This window comes from Physeter macrocephalus, chromosome 5, assembly GCF_002837175.3.
Source record: "Physeter macrocephalus isolate SW-GA chromosome 5, ASM283717v5, whole genome shotgun sequence".
NCBI classification, from domain to species: domain Eukaryota; kingdom Metazoa; phylum Chordata; class Mammalia; order Artiodactyla; family Physeteridae; genus Physeter; species Physeter macrocephalus.
In genome coordinates this window covers 51,930,225-51,943,204 of record NC_041218.1, presented here as the reverse complement: position 1 = coordinate 51,943,204, position 12,980 = coordinate 51,930,225, and the positions used below count along the sequence as shown (strand labels likewise).

General features: G+C 41.4%; 1 long non-coding RNA gene across 4 annotated transcripts in view; it reads left to right on the top strand.

The window, feature by feature from the left end:
• LOC114486312 (uncharacterized) overlaps window positions 1–10,803 on the top strand; it is an 88,275-nt gene extending 77,472 nt beyond the window's left edge. For 3 of the 4 annotated variants that reach the window (XR_003679863.1, XR_003679861.1, XR_003679865.2), the window contains one exon: window positions 9,546–10,803. This is a non-coding gene — a long non-coding RNA (uncharacterized lncRNA). Of the gene's footprint in view, window positions 1–7,797; window positions 7,865–9,545 lie in introns of those variants that run through there. The other variant, XR_008617400.1, reaches the window with a different exon arrangement.
• Window positions 10,804–12,980: the final 2,177 nt, after the last annotated feature.

Here is a 12,980-nt window from a genome sequence, read left to right as displayed (position 1 = left end):
TAGTGGCTGTATCAATTTACATTCCCACCAGCAGTGCAAGAGTATTCCCTTTTCTCCACACCCTCTCCAGCATTTATTGTTTGTAGATTTTTTGATGATGGCCATTCTGACCGGTGTGAGGTGATATCTCATTGTAGTTTTGATTTGCATTTCTCTAAAGTGACCCTTCTCTTTAATAAACTCTGTCTTCCTTACATTCTGCCTGTGTCTGGAAATTCTTTTCCAACTTGCGCTTGGACCACAACAGGTAATCTCGCATTACCACAGGCGCATGGACATCATGGCATAAGAAAAGAATTTACAGAAATAAATGCTTATTTACTAAAATGCCAAAGCAGGTCTCTTTTGGAGCAGCTGACTGGTATTCTATTTATTTATTTATTTGCTTATTTATTTATTTATTTGGCTGCCTTGCATCTTTCTTGCTACACCCGGTCTTTCTCTAGTTGCGGCAAGTGGGGGCTACTCTTGGTTGCGGTGCGTGGCTTCTCATTGCAGTGGCTTCTATTGTCGTGGAGCACAGGCTCTAGCTGCGCGGGCTCAGTAGTTGTGGCTCACGGGGTCTAGAGCGCAGCCTCAGTAGTTGTGGCGCACAGGCTTTGTTGCTCCGCAGCATGTAGGATCTTCCCGGACCAGGGCTCGAACCCATGTTCCCTGCATTGGCAGGCGGATTCTTAACCGCTGTGCCACCAGGGAAGTCCCTGACTGGTATTCTTAAAGACCTCCTTTATCACTAGACTGCCTAGGTTCTAGAGAAATCATTACTTGTTCCCACCTCTCCATTCAACCTTCTCAGGAGAAAAAGACCTTGCACTGATTGATTTCTAACACTCCAGCTACTTCTAGATACAGGCACTTAGAGGTGAATTCACAAAAGAGCAAGTCATGAAATTGCACCTTTTATGTCAAGAATTGTACCACCTCTAGCTTCTCTCACCAACCTACCATAATTTGAGGTATGAGACGGGCAGAAGTGAAGACCTTTCTCTCTATTAAAGATCTACAGACTAAATCAGAAAGTTGAAAAACAATTGTGGGTAAACTCTTGGGTACCCCAAGGTCACACTTGCCTGTGGCCTCTCTTAAGGCAGTTGTTATCATTGGTCTCATTTATTTTGGACTCTGGTAGCCAAGAATCCCCACAGCAGGAGGCAATTAATTCAATTCATAGTCTAATGTTAATTTTGTAATGTTGTTATTGGATTATTTGGGTTTAATTTCCCTGAGGATTTAATACATTTCTCTTCCAAATTGTTCATTTGCAAACTGCTGATGGAACTTCCTGTTTATTGTGGTCAGTAGATCCAAACTTTTGAGAAATGGGTGAAGCAAGGAGCAAGTTATGTTGGCTGAGTTCAGACTCTGGAAAAAGTGGAATGGATCAGCCTAGGTCTCTTTCAAAACATGCTTGTACGTAGTTGTTTCAAACTTTAGCAGTTCACCAGTTTTCAGTGCTGCTACTTGGGGTTTTGGCACATCAATTAATTTTTCTGACTGCAGTCAGTATCCAGAGTAGCTGATGTGACTAATTACTCCCTTGCCTCGACTGGGTTTAAACTTCCAAGTTTAGAGTGTAATTAAAATTCTCATCTTATTAATATAGGGCTTGGCTCTTTTCAACTACATCTTCTGTTAGCTTTGAAAATGTTAACAGGTATAAGAGAACATTACCTAACATACACAATACGAAATCACCATAAATCTTTTGATGAAATGTGCTGCCATATACATAGCACATTTAGGGATTCTTGATGAGACATATGAGCGTACAAAAATAAAATCTATCTCCCTGACGTGTGGCGTTTCCACACATGCTTTGTTTACTAAGACTTTAGAGAACTTAAGCCTACTCCCTTCTAAGCTTTTCTCTCCATGCTGGACACTTCTGAGCTTTGGAAACCCCAGATACTTAGCTTTCTACCAGACAGTGCCGTTGGGATGTCCCACAAGCATTTCAAGTCCAGTATGTCCAAAATGGAATTTATCCGTTCAATACCTGTCTCTCCTCCTGTTTTCCATTTCAATGAATAGTTACTGTAGTGGTCAGGGTCCAATCAGAAGACAGAAAACACGCAGTAATTTGAATAGGAAATGGTTAATATAGGGAATTACTAGTTATAACAGGAGATTAGCTATAAAGGGGTAAAGAATACTCGAGGGCCAAGGGAGAGTATCCAAGGGAAGGACAAACAGACTGGAATTCAGCCTGTATTGGAGAAGGTGTGGATAGTAGAGAAGTCTGCTGGGTCACCCCAGGCCAGAGCCTTGTCCATAATCACAGGTGTGAGACATGCTTCTGTGGTGCAGATGGGCCAGTGCTGGGGAGGCAACTTCTGGGATATTCCTGAGACTTACTGAGAATCTGCCACTGAAGCTCGATGGGGGTGAGTACTAATGGATGTCCCCTATATGGATTGCTGGCAGCCATGTGTAGGAGTGCAAAGAAGCAAACCTGAACCAGGAAGAGAAGTCCCTTCCTCCTGAAGTATCCCTCTAGTGCCTTCTACTGACAAAGCTTAAAATTGTGCCAGCTGCAAAGAGGAAACGCTTACTGGGTCCATCTCCATTATCAGTGAAGGAATAAAGGGTGGATTTGGTGCTGAGAGGCAGTAGATAACTGGCACAGTTACTATTATCCACCCATTTATCCAAGCTAAAATCCTTTGTGAGATCCTCGACTATTTCCTCTCCTTGTCTTCTGCATCACGGTCTACAGTTAATTGTGTTGTTTCTAGTTTTGAGCTATTGCACTCAATAATAATGGCCTATGTTTTTTGACCACTTGTCACGTGCCAGGAACTGTTCTGTTAAAGTGCCGTTAAGCACTTTGTGAATTAGCTTCTTTATCTTTCATAATAATTCCATGAGCAGGTACCATTATTGTTCCTAGTCTATGGAAAGGGAAACTAAGACACAGAAAGAGGGCTTCCCTGGTGGTGCAGTGGTTGAGAGTCCGCCTGCCGATGCAGGGGACGCGGGTTCGTGCCCCGGTCCGGGAGGATCCCACATGCCGCGGAGCAGCTGGGCCCGTGAGCCATGGCCGCTGAGCCTGTGCGTCCGGAGCCTGTGCTCCACAACGGGAGAGGCCACAACAGTGAGAGGCCCGCGTACCACAAAAAAAAAACCCAAAAAAACAAAAACCTGAAGTTGCTTGTTAATTATTTCTCCCGGTTTTGGCCACCGACCAGAGTTTTCTCTTTACTGAGACTTATATATTTTTAGACCTTAAGTCTGTGGCTTATTCTGAAATCACAACATCTTAACATGCTCTTGCTGAGGATTTGCATCGAGGGCTTTCCCAGACTGAGACCTCTACATGGACAGTCAGGGATAGGTAGGTTGAATGTGAATTTAGGTTTATTCTGTTGTAGTGGAGCATGCAGCTTGATAAGTTCAATATGTCCTGATGGATCCTGCTGTGTTGATGGGCCAAAACAGGAGGAAGGGTGTGAAAGGAGACTGCACAGCCCCAAGGAGGGCTTCCTGATGATGCTTCAGGGTCTCTCACTAGGCAGACTTCTTTTTTTTTTTTTTTTTTTTTTTTGCGGTACGCGGGCCTCTCACTGCTGTGGCCTCTCCCGCTGCGGAGCACAGGCTCCGGACGCGCAGGCTCAGCAGCCATGGCTCAGGGGCCCAGCCGCTCCGCAGCATGTGGGATCTTCCCGGACCGGGGCACGAACCCGTGTCCCCTGCATCGGCAGGTGGACTCTCAACCACTGCGCCACCAGGGAAGCCCTAGGCAGACTTCTTAGGCCCACTGGCAGAGCACAGAAAAGGGTTCTCTGATTGCTTATTATTTGTCCACACCCACTAGCTGCACCCTAACCTCTGGCAGGCAGTTAGAGTTGGGGACAAATCATTTCCATCAATCAGGAAGTGAGCTGACTTGTTTTGGGTTTAGGACTTTGTAAGGCTCTGGTTTATCTGAACTCCTAGTAAAACATTTCAAATAAGAGACTGTTTTTGTGCCATGGGCTATATGTTTTTATTTAAATCTTTATATAGAAGGGCCAGTTCACTCCACACATTGATCCAGGACCCCTGAGGCCATGGCAAGATCTACCAAAGAGGTCATGAATTTTAATATCCAGAGGAACCTCATTATAGAGCTCTTCTTCTTACCCTCAACCCAGCCATTTACTTTCCAGGCACTTGCCTTTTTACACTGTTTATGTCTTCCTTTCTCTCTAAGCATAATCCAATTGTTATGCTATACAGAAGAATTGATGGCCATTATAGTCTTATTTTGCATTTCATGTTTGCAAAGTATTTTGCAACCATTTGTTAACTAATATCTGGCCCTCTTTAGAGGTGGGTGGTGGTATTACTGTATGATTTATTTCAGTATTATGTGTGCAAAGAGAAAGAAATACCTGCCTTGGTTCCAAACAAAAATATCCCTATGCAAATTGTGTAAAATTATTATTTTTAAAATGTGTGGTGGTGCCTTTGTTTCAAGATTTATGAGTGGCTTGTTATAATGAGCTTGTCATATTTTGGTAGCAGGGTTGTATTTACTTCTGTGTTTACGATGACAGATTACAATGCCAGGGCCTTGGAAGGCGCTGATGTGAATGTGAGACAAAGATTATTCCTTTACGTAGTAAAAGCAGTTGAAATTCAATTCTGGTTGAAATAACTTAAAGAGTCAAATTGTAGAATACAAGAATAAACATTAAATATTTATAAAAATTAATTCACATGATTTATTTTAGAAGGTTGATTAAATGGCAAGGTCGCTATATCTAAAGGACGTATTTTAGAACAATACATTGAACAAACTTGAAGTATCAGTATTAGATCTTTCAAACAATATGGTGTGGTACTGTTTAAAAAAAATTTAAAGCAACTGTGCAAGGCTGATTAGGAAGCAAACTCTCCTCAGCAAGGCCTTCCAACTCGAGCTTTTATGTTTTTTAATGTTTCATTTTTATTGACATTTTTTCCCTTGCAGGAAAAATGTGTGATTTTTACTAGCTTGGCAGGGGGTTGTGGTACCTCTTGCCAAAGTGTCAAGAAAACTACGAATTCTCTACATGAGGGACAAAGGCCAGACGTTTAGTTAAAACAACACATAGCATTTATACAAATATAGGTAATGGAAACCAAGACCTTTACTGGGATTTCTTTTTTTCTCTGTTTTTGGCCAATCTTGTCTTTTGATATTTTTAAAATAAGCAAGCAGCCATCTTGTTTTTCTAACCTGAGCAGAAGAATTTAGTTTCTTACAAAGTGTGTGCTTTTTCAATACCTTGGGTGTTTTTGTTTTATCTTTGTTTTGAAGGATTCTGCTCCGAAATGTGGAATGTGTTCTTCAAATAATAATTTGCTTTAATAAAAAGAAAGTGTGAGACTTTGAATAGCTTCGGAAGGACCTAGCCTAATCCTTAGGCTGACTTTTTCCACTATCCTGGCCACACCTTCACTGGGGAGGAAATCTGTTGCTTCAACCTACACTGATGTGGGTTTTGGAGGGTATTTAAAAAGACAACTGTTTCTCATCTCAAACAGAGGAATAAGAACAGATGGGTGACCAATAAAAATTAGCATCATCCTTCAAATGGACCCTCCTAGATGCTCTTTCATCTCTGATGGAAAAAAATGAAAAGGGGGTGAATTGAAATATGCGTATGAATGGGTTGTTGTTTGTTTATTTTTTTCTCCCTGATCGGGGGTCACGTGGTTTCTGTGCTCCTGTGGGCTCTTGGTGAGAGCTCCCACAAGGTCTGCAGGAGCCATGCAATTGCCTTGGTTCTGAGTAGAAGGTGGCCTGGCTCTGACCACACTTGCACTAACAAACGGGCATATGGACTTTATTCTTTTCTGTTACCAGTCCTTTGGCTTTGGCCATACTTCCTGCCTCTTTGCTCTAGGTCTGAGCCCATGTGAGTACCTCAGACCAGTGGGCCCCTGGATTACACTGGCTGGATTTCATCAACACTGGTTTTATTGGACCCCCAAAGGGATGTGTCCATGACATAGCCGGGAATTACAGCATGGCAGTTTTGCTGGCTAAACTCAGTCAGGTCCATGACATATAAAATGCAACCAATTCTGAGCAAACAAATAGAAAAACCCTCGGCCAAATAGTTGTATTTGGAGGGGCACTTAAAAACATACTTTTAAACCTACAGTGACTTTGGGTATAAATTTAATTAAAGGGGAAGATTTTCTGGTAATCTTCTCATTGTAAAAGGTGAGATCTAGACAGAAAATTCTGTACTTATGGAGGTTAAATGAACTAAAAAAGTGTTAACCTAATCCTATTAAGTATCAACTGGATTTAATTCTAAACTGGGTTTTGTACCAGGTGAATTTAAGAAATCAGATATTTCCTTTTTGAGTACCTATAGTAAAGAAAATAGACAAAGCTAGTAAAGGTTTCAGAATATATTTAGAGGCACAAGCAGGCATACCATCTCTAGAGACAATAGCCGATTATAAACACAGGCTTGAATGACCCAGAGCAATTTAAGAATAGTGGGCTTTGGCTGATGGGCCCTGGTGGAGCCCGTTCTGATTTAATGATAGCAGTAGCCAATGATCCATGGTCTAGAAGCATCAACGTGGATGTTCCAGTAAATACCCCCTCTGTCTGTGCCCCATTCCCCAACCTCTACGTCAAGAGCAGTAGAATTGTACTTCCTGTGTTTTCATATACTTTAGGCTGAAGTTTATTTAAATTTATTTCTTTAAAACTTTCCTTAATGAATATCTTGACCTGATCTCATTTGGATTAAATATCCAGGGAGGAAGGAGTCCTATAATCCTAGGCAGTCCCTGATACACAGGCTAAGCAGGTCGTGGTGAGAGATGGAATAGAAGAAAACTCACTGTGGGCTCACTTTGGACCTCCCTGCCTCTTGAGTGGTTTCCTGTTTGTGTAAATGCTTTGTAGTTGAGGCTTTCATTATTGAGGACAGCTGCAAAACTAGGCTCTCCTTTACCTGAGAGATTACTCAAATCCTTTGTTGCATATTACTAAAATTTCTAATGTGTTTAAACAAAATGTGGAATTTATTTTAAGGATACTGGGATGTCTTATGAATGAGACTGGGGCCTATGGAACATCTGGAACCTAGGACTCAAATCACCATCAGGACTTTCTCCTGCATCCTCATTTCTTCTCTCTGTGCATCAGCTTCATTATTCCCTCCTCCCGCTGTCTTGATCTCTCTGCTTCTCTATCTGTTTGCCAATAACTTCTGAGTTTACACATCCTCAGTTTCAGCCACCCTATGAGAAACTGCCTTGTCTGAGTTCCAGATTCAACATGCCAGGGAAAGATTATGATTGGCCCAGTCTAGATAAGGTACCCCATCCAGAACCAGTCATTTGTGGCCACGGTGGGTCACACTGCACTAACATAGAAGATCCAATTGCAAACCTGTGGAAGAGCTGGGGGTGGGTGGTGCTCCTGGGAAGACAGTACAGTAGGTGTTCAAAAGAGCAGGAAAGACAGAGTATAAGGGAGAATCTGGACTCTTCTCTCCCTAAATCCAATTCACTTTGCAGAGGAAAACTGCTTCCCAAGCTGATGAAAAACTAGTTCTGACATGCAGTCAAAGGGCATCTTAACCATCCTGTGATGGTGTGGCTATTTCTGTTTCCCTCTAAAGGTGCTGAGGAGGTCTTTATCCTAGCCCAGTGATACCAGCAGACAGTGCTTTCATCGGTGCCATCTGGATCTTTGTTTTTGCAAGCAGGTGTTCTTGTGTGATATTTTTGTGGCTCGTGTGGGGCTTTGATGATAAAAACAAAACAAAACAAAATAAATTCTAGATCTTCCTTCCCCAGGGGCAGCCGAGGGCACAATTCCCAGCTATTTCTCCATATATCCATGAAAAGTGGTGCCAACTTCGAGAGCCTGTAAGATTCCCTTTCTCCCCTGGCAGGTGAGAACCCTGGCTCAAGTGTTCCTCTTTGGCGTTTGGCGGCACTCCTGAGTCCAGCTTTATGCTCAGCACCAGATATGAAGTACTGTCCTGAGAATTTCAGGACCAGGTGGTTTGGTCCCTAAATGTTCCTCTTTCCTAAATGTTTCACACCCTTTATGCTGCTGTGTGATACTGGCTTGTTTCATTTCTTTGCACTGAGTTTACTAAGGTCGGTGAGTTCTGTGACCCAGAGTAGAATGGTTCATTGCCCTCTGAGCAAGAATATTTTTCTATTAAGTTAGGCAGATTTACCATTCTTTGCCTGATCCTTGGATAGTCTTACTTCGAAACACTCCAAAATGTCCTCTCCTTATATAATGAACTACGTAGAGATCAGCAAGGAGTGTTTATTTTGGAGATAGTAAAAATAAGACTCTTGTGTATAGTTCCAAATATAGGCATATATTCTTCTGGTAATTAGCTTCATTGTTCTCTGTCATTTTTTTTTGACAGTATTTACACTAAATTAGAAGTAGTAATAATGGGATATCCTAGTTCAATCCTACAACCATATCTGTCTACAATAAAATATTTGCTTTTAGTGACAGAAAGTATTTCAGAAGTGTTCATTAAAACAATTTGATAACTGTGTATCCATTATTAATAACCCAAGACGGGGATTACATGTTACGTGACTCGTAACCAATAAGGAAGCTGCCATTTCCATAATTATAAAGAATTCATATCACATCCATTTTACTATTCTGTATCATTTGACCCATTTATGGCTCATTCTGAAAGAGTAAGATTTAAAAATTTATAAAGTTTTTCAAATGAAAAATCTGCCAGGTAATTTCTCCCTTCCATTGCTGGCAGTAGATGCTCTCCATCTAAGAGGCTGAGTGTTTGGTTCCACAGCCCTCTCCTCTAACTACATAACAATAAAGAGAGTTCAGGATCCTCTGAGTTAATGGTGACCCCTCTCCCTGGGGAGAGAGCCTGGGCAGAGAGCCTACACCCTCCTCCGGGAAGCATTCTGAGGTGTAAATTGTGAAAAGGGAGTTGGGGAGGGTGATGTCGGTTGGCTACGTCTGGAACAAAATTAAGCTGTGGGGTGAAGGGTAGCCACTCAGTGCCCACGTGCTCTCTGTTCAGTGGTCCAGCCAAAGGTTCTGACCAGCCCATTTGGAGAAAAAGTTGAGCAAATGCTCCGCAGGGCTGGCTGAGTCATCAGCCCAGAAAGTTCCCCCAAAGGGTTGGGTACTAGTTGCTGCTACCACTGCTGCTATTATTCTTACTGTCTTCTAGAGTTCACTGTGGGCTGTAGGAAGAGAAGGTGGGGTGCAGCCTGGGAGAGAGGAGAGCATAACTGGAAGGTTGGTAGAAGATGGATTTTTATCTTCTAGGTTTTCTTTCTGGCACAGAAGAAGGAGTCAGGCTTAGTGAATGATTTTAGGCCTGTTATGCTTCTCCTTCACCCCCACTCCAAATCTCAAATGCAGTTCAACTTGGAACATCTTGTAATCAGGGTCAAGGAGATCCCGAGATTACTGTTACACCTGAGAACCTGGGGCAGCATTGTTCCTAATACACCGCAAATTAGTACCCAGAGACTAACTCCTTTCCCACGTGATCTGATTGCATCACCCTCTCTCTCTCTTTGGACAGGCATGTTGAACAGCAGTTGCTGAAGTGATTTTGACGAAATGTGACCTTTGAAGACTGTGGCCACTGACCAAAGAATCTGAACTACAGTATCCAACATTTTACAGGCTACAAAACATAAGCTGGCCAGCATTTATTGCTTGTACTAACAGCTTGAGTCAGGTTTCCTAAGCCTACAGAGAAGACCTCTTACTGCTGCTAATTTTACTATCAGCAAAGAAAAGGGAAATAGGAAACCGTATGGAATGGCTGAATGAGAGCCTTTGTGAGAGCAGTATGGACTCGGATTATCTGAAGAGAGGGCAACTTTTTTCTAAAACTAAAAAGGACTCAATTTGCGTAGAAATAAAGTGGGAAAAAATGTAATGTAGAAAAAGTTATAAGCAGAGATTCTGCTCTGGCCTCTCAGGATGGCATTGATTTACATATTAAGGCAGTCACCAGGGAACTGTTAAAAACCCTCTAGGGAAATTTCCAATGTGATGGATAGAACTTTAATATTAATATAGGATTCATCATGATAATGTAAGTCATAGATCTAAGTCTCCCTTCATCAAATGAATAGTCCCTTTCCAGCCTATTATACAGGCAGCACATGCTTTAAATAGTGTCATGTGGGAGACTTGAAGTCTTTCTTTATCTGCAGTTTCTGAAGTTTTGTTCACAGGAATAGTGACCCACCGGGTCATCCATCTTTAATTACGTCATCTAGACCATTTGCATTTTCCCCTTTTTATTAATATTTAGTGTTCCTTAAAATATACTTCCATCGTACTTTTTTTCACAAATAGAAAAAGCATAATTCAACACATACTATTTCATACATGCAGTGAGTATGAAGGGAAGATCTGATTCTTAATCTATTCGTTGATCATTATACAAGGAAAAAAGTGATTTATGGGTTGCTATTTGATTTAGTTATCTAGTACATAATTATCAACCATAGGCATGTGTATTGTTCACTTTACTCTGGGTTTCCTAGTCTTCTAACACTGACACCCCACAAAATGGTGGCTGAGTCTCTCTAGAATCCTGTAAGACAATGACAATCTTTTTGGAATGAGAATGATTGCAGTGTTGATACCAATATAATAAATGCCAGTAATAATAAATGTTAAGATTCATCTGCTGCTTTTTTCAGCAGAAATTTGAATATTCATTAGTGGAGCATATAATCACCTTTTCTTACCTTAGCCCAAAACACGCATGAAAATAAATTCATAAGTACAGACTATGAATACAGACATAAATTGTGTACACAGACAAGTAGACCCTCAAGTTCTATAAGGAAGAGGGGGCTTTCCTTAAGCCTGGAATCACTGCACTATGTCCTTAAATTAGTGATGTGCATTGGTTTCATTCTATTCCAGTTCTCCGCTCATGGAGTAACCAATGTCAACATTTGGGGCATCATTTCATGTATTTAATTGGTATCCATTTTGGGGTGTAAGCGTTCTGAGAAGTCCTGCTGTAAAGAAAATTATTTAATGGGTAGACTCAAGCATTCCTAACTTTCTTTTGACCATGAAATCCCTTTTTTCAAATAAGATCTATAAACACATTTGGAAATGCTGGCCTAGTTGGAGGTGTTCATAAACTGGGCCTCCTCGATTTTTTTTTTTTTTTTTTGGCTGCGTTGGGTCTTCGTTGCTGCACGTGGGCTTCCTCTAGTTGCATCCAGCGGGGGCTACTCTTCGTTGCGGTGAACGGGCTTCTCATTGCGGTGGCTTCTCTTGTTGTGGAGCACAGGCTCTAGGGCTTCAGTAGTTGTGGCATGCGGGCTCTAGAGTGCAGGCTCAGTAGTTGTGGCTCACGGGCTTAGTTGCTCCGCGGCATGTGGGATTTTCCTGGACCAGGGCTCAAACCCATGTCCCCTGCATTGGCAGGTGGATTCTTAACCACTGCGCCACCAGGGAAGCCCACCTCCTCGATTTTTAAGCTTTGGTTTTCACTGGGAACTTTGAGATGAACTCCAATTCATCAAGTTCTGACTCAGATGTTACTTCCTCCGTGAAGATTTCTCCACTTGCTCTAGAATGAATATGTAATTCTTCCCTTCGCCCCCTAGCCCCATAGCATTTTTTTCAAGTCCATATCAGTGTTTAAATCATGAGTTATTTATTTTTAATTTCCCCCTTCTAGTCTACAATTTATTTTAAGGTGTGTGTTTTTACTCAGTGTCCTACAGAACACCTGGCTCATTGTAAGAGTTCAACAAATAACTGCTGAAGGAATGAATGAGTAAAGTTCCCAAGTAAAGCTTGGGAACTCAAGCAGAAAAATTATCTCTCTGGGGTGTTGGTATGTGATTAATGAATGAACCCTTCTGAGTTAGGTACTTTTTCCATTATAGTGACTAATTCCCATACAGTTGATTAGATTGAGATTGACTCTGATGTGAAATGGTTAATCATTTGGTCTGCCAAAAATACAAGATTGACTGTTATTTAGTCTGTTTTTTCCCCTTGTAAAGACATGGGTCATCTACTGTATATGAAAAATTCTAGTACCCATTCATAGCAGAGATATTTTTCTTATCTATACTCACTATCAGTCCATAACTCAGAATTTTCCTTTATTTAACTGCTAAAGGAAAAAAAATGACATTTATAGACCCTTTTACTTTTCCTCAAAAACCTAGCATTATAGATTAAAAGAATTGCAGATTAGGCTATATTATGCTTTTAGCCCTTTTATTTATAATATTTAAAACATTTTTCTGATATACTCTTAAGTTTCAAGCTTATAAATTTTATTGTGGTTTAGGCATATTTTCCTCCCCTCCTTCCTTCCTTCCTTTGTTCTTCCTTCCTCTCTTTTTTTTTTCCAGCTTTGAAAAGATAAAGATGGACTAGAATAAAGATAATAATCTCCCTGACTCTACCCTGCTCTAGTTCAATGCCAATGTTAACCCTTTGGTGTATCACTTTGTATATTTGGTTGGCATAAATTTTGGAGGATGTAAGGACCCAGAAGGCTACACTTATAACAGTCTTTTCTACACTACCCTGTTCTCTTTTGAAGATGTTTCACAAAGTCCCAACCTACTAAGGACATTAAGAGGAATGAATATGCCCAGGAAACTTAATTATGTTTCTGTCACAGATACTAGGCTGGCAAATTAGCTGGGGTTAAGAAGCTCACTGTGAAGTGTTGTCAGAATTTTAAAAAAGAGGCAGCACACCTGATTGGAAGAGGAGGAGGAAAAATAGAGTTAAGCCAGAAAGGTTGTTAGACTGGGGTCAGGAACACCTGCTCTCTCCCCACCTCCCCACTTAATGTTTTTAGCAGTGAAGACTACCACTGCAACTAAGTGACACTCGCAGGTACTGTTGGCACCACGGGGAGGCCTAAAACAAAAACAAAAGGGATGACCGGAGTTGGGGAGGGAAGGGGGGAGGAAGAAAGAGACAGAGGAAGAGGAGAGGGAGACCATGT